This window comes from Arachis duranensis, chromosome 6 (assembly GCF_000817695.3).
Source record: "Arachis duranensis cultivar V14167 chromosome 6, aradu.V14167.gnm2.J7QH, whole genome shotgun sequence".
Taxonomy (NCBI): Eukaryota; Viridiplantae; Streptophyta; class Magnoliopsida; order Fabales; family Fabaceae; genus Arachis; species Arachis duranensis.
In genome coordinates this window covers 57,482,879-57,490,017 of record NC_029777.3, presented here as the reverse complement: position 1 = coordinate 57,490,017, position 7,139 = coordinate 57,482,879, and the positions used below count along the sequence as shown (strand labels likewise).

The following is a 7,139-nucleotide window of genomic DNA, read 5'->3' as shown; positions in this document are numbered from 1 at the left end:
AATCTAGAAATCTTGGTTATGTTTTTTCTGGTCCTAATCATGACTCTCTGAAGTCATGAACTCTACTGAAAGGAAAGAATTATTCAGAAAGTTTTAATTTATGCCTAGAATTAATCATGTTTGTGGTGGCTAAGTCATCTGAAATCTAAACTAAATATAGGTGTTGTTTCTTTTTGCATTTTGTGTAGGACACAAATCTCTCTATTTCATTGCCTACATTCTGAACGGGTTGACTAGTTGTTTGCACTTATTAGATTTATTACAAGATTTAACAATGACTAATTTGTTTCCATAAACTAATGATAGTTAAATCTTGGTCATGGTTTTTTTTGTTCTATTTTATTTTAAGAGCTAATATGTGTCTAAGTTTTGTGCTAGCAGAAAACAAGTTCGCAGTGGGAAGTGGAGCCAAAACTATTTGTCTAAGCTACTATGAGCAGGAAGTAAGCTTCTACCTTTATGTCATTTTGGGTTTCTCTTGTTTTTAATTTCAGTGAATGATCAACTAAGTTAGATGATTTAACTATTTTTGTCTCTGCTCAATGAAGCGTATTGATGGATCTGTGTTCTGTTTGTGCTTAATATATGTTTAAATGATCTTGCAGGCAGATGATTGCTTATATTCAGAAGTTATATATGCTTTTCTAGAAGCAAATGGAATTGGAAAAACTCATTTTGATTTCTACATTTCCTATGGGTTGCACTTGGAATCTAAGAACAAGATTAAAACTGCTAATCGGATATTGGAACTTGGCATATCTAGGTAGTGAGCCTCATCTTATGAAACTAATTATTCACTGTTTTATAGTCACGCTGGTTGAATGGTTCACTACCAAACTACCATCCTAAAAATCATTCATGATTATTTGACTAAATAGTTGTTGCTATAAGTAATTTGTAACATATGTGTTGATTTTTTGTGAGAGGATTATTACTTATATTTATATTGGTTTGATTGTGCATAGTGTATGTCCTTATGATTTAATATTACACATACAGAATTTGAAAGGTGGAAAGTGAGATTGTGTCTGCATTCTTGAGAGGAAAAGAATGCCATTTGTTAGATTTGGACTTTGATGCCGTACTTGGATTCATTGATGATTTTTGCATATGGTAAAGTTGCAAATATCATTTCTCATTAAATTAGCCTTATAATTAGGTAGGATTTTGGCCAGCGGGTTATTAACTTAAAAATTGGACTTATAATTAGCCTTGATGTTTATCATTTAGTTATATTAACTTATAATTTTAGACTGATTTGATAACAAATCAAAACTATCTTCACTATATTGATATATGCTCTGTTCCCTATCACTAGTAATTATGTTTTTCTTGTTTGTGACAATGTGTAATACCTTGAATGTTGTTCAATAAAATTGGTGGTATTATGATTTGGTCTCTAGTTACTGGTAGCTCATGTTGATGAATTCTCCTTTCTTTTGTTATATTTTCTATTCAAAGATTAGGATAATAAGTTGCGCAAATTTTGTTTTTGTTTTCTTTGGCTGCTTGATGATTGGTAGCAGCATTTAAATTAGTATTTACAGGTTGTTTGTGAGCTTTACATGATGCAATGACATTGTGTTTAAATCCTGGTTGATGTTCATGTTTTTTAGGAGCATTAATTTGATGGATTGTATTGTCTTCACTTTTCAAATACTGAAATTTAGCTTATTAATATGAGCATATTAAAGAGGTATGTGATTATCTAATCAGTATTCTAAAGCCACACATGCAAAAATTGAGAGTTGTTGATAGCGAAACTGGAACAAGTAAAGACAGCAAGTTAGAGTTTTCTCCCCCTATCTTTCCCTGTTCAGTGTCTTTTGATATTGAAAGTTGTCTCTTGAAACTACCCTTGCTCCTCTTCCATGATGATAGACCTTACCTTTTCATATTTCTTTTACATTTAGAGTCTGTACAATCTCTGGAACTTTTTTCGCCACAGGGCGTGATAAGATTGTGAGGAATATTGAGAAAAAAATTGCCGACTTCACTTTCATACCTGTAGGTAAGTACTTTGTGCCTTTATCTTTCTTATGATATATTATTGTTTGTTAGAAACGACAATCAACCTTTTTGCCAATTGCTCTGCTATTTCACACACTAAATTCTTACATGAAGTTTTTCCTTTGATATTGGAAACTGATTTCCCATCAAACTATAGCAAGAACAACAAACTATAGCAAGAACAGAGAAAATCAAGAATAGAACAAAATCAATTGTCTTGAATAAATTAATTCATTGATTAATTAATTGATTAATCAATTAAGATCCAATAATCAAGCTAAAGTAAAAATCAAATGAAATCACTATGCCCCTAATAATAATCAAGCTAAGTAAGGTAAAAAAGTAGCTAATTTAATTTCCATTTGAAATTACAAACCTTGCTACATCACAGGCAAGTAGAACTTCTGGAGTCTACCTTGTCTCTAGAGTCATCTTAGCAAGATTAAGGAATAGCTCTGCAGGTTCAACCTAGGATAACTTACTTATTTTCTTAGGTTTTTCTATTGCCAATGAAACATTAAAGATAAGAGCACAACAAGGACAACTTACTTTATAACCAAGATGCTTATCCAATTTAAGGAGAGCATAATAGCCTCGAAACTCTTTTTCGGTAGGCACACATATTCCTTTCTTTCTGTGATCCTCATACATCTGAAACAATTCAACCGAAGTTATGTTCATATGTTCAATATTGAAGTGAGCATCAAAGCCCGTAGAAAATCCTTCTCATTGTGTATTCACATAATTCATGCATTGCAATGATGTGTAATTGGATCTGAAACCACAAAAATCAATAGCCTCATGAGTTTTAAACCTTTAACCATTACTAGATATTGTTCTTACAAACATCACCAAGAAGATGCAAGTTCTTAATAAAAGGTATCAGAACCTTTAGAAAATTATTCTACCAACAAATAAATATGAAACTACTGTATCTGTAAGTAGTCACAAGATATATTTGTATTGAGCCTTAATCAATATAGCATATAAGGAACTTGTAGAAAAAATAGATATTATTTCCACTTCAATAAGAGAAAAATCAGGTTTTATTATACTTTTGTTAAAAATAAAAAAGTACCATCAGTTCAAGCATAGAATAGCCCTTTGATAGAAGATGTGCTGCATTTTCAGGTCCATTCTAATTGCTCTCATCCTATTCCACAAGAATATATAGCACTAAGAAACCTCTCAACATAGGGCTGATCTAGCAGAAAAAGTAGATAATCAATTGTCTTCTGCATTATAGGCATTGGTAGAATCAAGCTTGCTTCCCTCTCTGCTGTCCTAGTATATTGCTGTGAAACATGAAAAGTGTTACTAATGAGAAGTGATAATAGTATTTATGAAAAAAAATTATAGTTTACTATTAGTTATATAACAATCACCTTAACTGCAAGAAGTCTACTGGTTATATTTCTATCTCCATCCAAGCGTTCATACTGGTCAATATCCTATTTCCTTTCACACTCTCACTACTCAGACTCTAAAATACAGAAATCTCAAGTATTTTATGCAAAGATCAAGTTCTTTATGCAATAAATTTGTTTAGACTTTAGACATATCTTTAAGTGTGTGTGTGTGTATATATATAAGACAAGGAAGGGAATTGAATTTATGTCAAGCATACCTGCAGTACACGCAGAATTCATAGAACCAGCCAAACAAATAAATAAAACCAATTTGAATTGAATCATCTGATTGTTGTGATTTCTTTGTATTTTACAGAACATTGACAACCAATCTGAAAATTATGCACAAACCTTCCATAACTGCCAAATCCCCGGCTACAAAATGGATAATCTTAAGTTATAACTTATTTTCAGGAGCTAAGATACTGAACTAAGAAAGTAAAGAATTACTCACAAGTAGACAAAGCCATTCTTATCCACCGTCACTAAACATTCAAAAAGAAATAATGAGTAGATGAAAGAAAAGATTAAATAATTGAGATCAAGAATGGAAAAAACAAGCACATGTGTGATTTGTCCCACATGCCACTTTGACAATTGTTTTCCAACACAGAGAAGCAATTGCCTGAGGATGTGGCTGGGGTACATACACCAATTTCACAGAGCTATCCTTGAAATTAAACTGCAAGAAAATGCAAAATATATGAAGCATTTTGTTCTTTGTTGCACCTTTCATGCAAACATTTACTAGGATAACACAATAAAACAAAACAGAGCTACAACACGAACAATTAAAACACAATAAAAAATTACGCTGCAACAACAACAAACTTCTCCAAAGATTAACAAGGATTATCAAATTTTAGGCTTTGAAGACAATTTTAGTCTCAATTTTTTTCAGCATAACACAGTATAATAGTAGTGAACAGAGCATATCATTCAAAGCAAGAACAAAGAACAATACAAAGAACAAAAATAGGACTAAAATGAATCAACTAATCAGTAATCATTCAATGATTCAAATTTCAATTAGTAGCACTAGCAGAATCCCTAAAAAAAATCAATGTTCTGATCAGAATAAAGAACAAATATTCATTACAGTGTCCAAATCCTCATATCAAGTGTTCTACCACTGGTAAACCCTTAACTCAAAAACACAATAAACAAAACTTTTGATTCTAAAACCAATGTTGTGAAAATTGGACCGGTCAATGAACCAGTCAAGTAACTGGTTTAATAGTTCAATGGTTCAAACGAGGTCGAATCGTGGTTGAACCGATTCAATTAAATATAACATAAAATTATTAAAAATTCAAAGTGGCATATATTGCGAGATAAGGTGTAGAGCAATTAAAGCATTGTATGAATTAAAATTGGTTGAAGCTTGGTTCTTTCATTTAAGTTTCTTAATCTTCATGTATATATAACACCTTAGCAACTTCTAAGCTTGGTCAAACAATATCAGTTCCAAATATAATAGAAGATAGTAATCCATTATAGGCTACCTAAATTTGAGGCCACAAATTTTAGTATGATGCAGGGAGAAAAAAAATCAGTATAGTCTTCAATTTGAACAGGAAGCAATTCCACAGCACAGTAAGAAGCTCAGAATACACAAAAACTGAACAATTAAATTAACTAAACAAAAAAAACACAATATAAAAGCATGAATAACCTTTATAAATTAGGTTTCCATTCCTAAATTTTCCATTTTCATAAATTAGGTAATCTTTTTGTTCTTTACTTCTTAACTTCATTCTTTTTTCCTATGAGTAAACTATCTCCTTGTCTGAACTTCATCCGACCCTTATTTTAAAGGCATATAGTAAATCCAATGCAGAATTATAGCAATGTTTCTCTTTTGAATCAATGACAGCAAAATAATAATTTACCAAAATAACAAGTAAAATAGATTAGATTTATAACTCAATCTCAGTAGAATTAATTCAATATCAATCTCTGCAAATATAATCTCAGCATAATTAATAAATTAAACTTAAAAAAATTTATAACTCAATCTCAACAGAATTAATTCAACATCAACTGACTGAATTCAAATAAAACTTCAGAAAATGAATATTTCAAAACTCAGCAGAATCATCAATAATATATCATATGTATATTCTGAACAAAATAAAGAAGAAAACAATGTAATACAATTACAACAAATTGAACATTATTGAAGAGGATAAAAGGGAGGTCTTACGTTATCTGGATTGCCAGTGAAGGAGAGGAAAAGACAGCATAGAGCCAGCAAGACAGAGAAATTCAAATTGGGAATTTTGGTAACATGAAATAGAGAAGCAATGATGGTGAGACACGATGCAGAGCAGAAAAGCAGTGATGACAAGAATGGCGGGGAGACGAGAAGGGGCCACAGCAAAAAACGACGAGGAGGTGAGAAGCAAAAACGACACACGGCAAGAAGGGGAGAAGCAGTGACGACCCACGACGACGAGTGGAGAAGCGGCGACGACCAACGGTGAAGAGCAAAGAAGTAGCAATAAAGAGAGCTCGGACAGAATGAAAAGGGAGATGGAGATGGTGATGGTGGCTCTGATAGGGTTTTGCCATTTAGGAGAATCTAGTGTTAGTGAGGGTGTGTTTGTTAGAGAAAGAAAGGGGATAACTCAGCATTGGGCTTTTGTCTTTTCTCTGGAATCAAAACGATGCTGTTTTGATTGTTGGATCAGCGAACCGGGACATGAAAAAACCTGGCCGGTTCGCTTGGTTTGCCGGTTAACCACCAGTTCAGCCAATTTTTAAACCAGTTTTTAACAGAATGGTTCTATAGATCAACCAGACCGGTGATGAGCGGATAATTTATATGCTTTTTGGCATTATTTTTAGGTAGTTTTTAGTATGTTTTAGTTACTTTTTAGTATATTTTTATTAGTTTTTATGAAAAAATCATATTTCTGGACTTTACTATGAGTTTATGTGTTTTTCTGTGATTTCAGGTGTTTTCTGGCTGAAATTGAGGGACCTGAGCAAAAATCTGATTCAGAGGCTGAGAAAGGACTGAAGATGCTGTTGGATTCTGACCTCCCTACCCTCGAAGTCAATTTTCTAGAGCTACAGAAGCCCAATTGGCACACTCTCAATTGCATTGAAAAGTAGACATCTTGAGATTTCCAGCAATGTTTAATAGTTCATACATTGTCCGAGATTTGATGGCCCAAACTGGCATCCAAACGCCCACCAGAGACTCTTTTCTGGCATAAAATGCCAGAACTGGTACCAAAGCTGGAGTTGAACACCCAAACTGGCACCAAAACTGGCACCAAAACTCCAAGAAGAACCTATGCACATGAAAGCTTCAATGCTCAGCCCAAACACATACCAAGTGGGCCCCGGAAGTGGATTTCTACACTATCTACACTTAGTTACTCATTTTCTGTAAACCTAGTTTACTAGTTTAGTATAAATAGCACTTTTAACTATTGTATTCATATCTTTAGATCATTTTTGAGACTATCTTAGGATCACTTTTGATCTCTTGATCACGTTTTGGGGCTGGCCATTCGGCCATGCCTGGACCTTCATCACTTATGTATTTTCAACGATGAAGTTTCTACTCCTCATAGATTAAGGTGTGGAGCTCTGCTGTTCCTCATGAATTAATGCAAAGTACTATTGTTCTTCTATTCAATTCAAGCTTATTCTTATTCTAAGATATTCACTCGCACTTCAACCTAATAAATGTGATGATCCGTGACA

General features: G+C 33.0%; 1 long non-coding RNA gene across 3 annotated transcripts; it reads right to left on the bottom strand.

Moving 5' to 3' along the window:
* Window positions 1-2,282: 2,282 nt before the first annotated feature.
* LOC110273011 (uncharacterized) lies at window positions 2,283-6,020 on the bottom strand. Of its 3 annotated transcripts, none has more exons than XR_008010450.1 (6): window positions 5,626-6,020; window positions 3,874-3,904; window positions 3,396-3,794; window positions 3,089-3,305; window positions 2,560-2,785; window positions 2,283-2,487 (listed from the first exon to the last, which is right to left on the bottom strand). It is a non-coding gene; the product is annotated as an uncharacterized LOC110273011 (long non-coding RNA). The 3 variants fall into 3 exon arrangements; XR_008010448.1 differs by having other exon boundaries at window positions 2,283-2,478; XR_008010449.1 differs by having other exon boundaries at window positions 2,472-2,785.
* Between the last annotated feature and the right edge of the window lie 1,119 nt (window positions 6,021-7,139).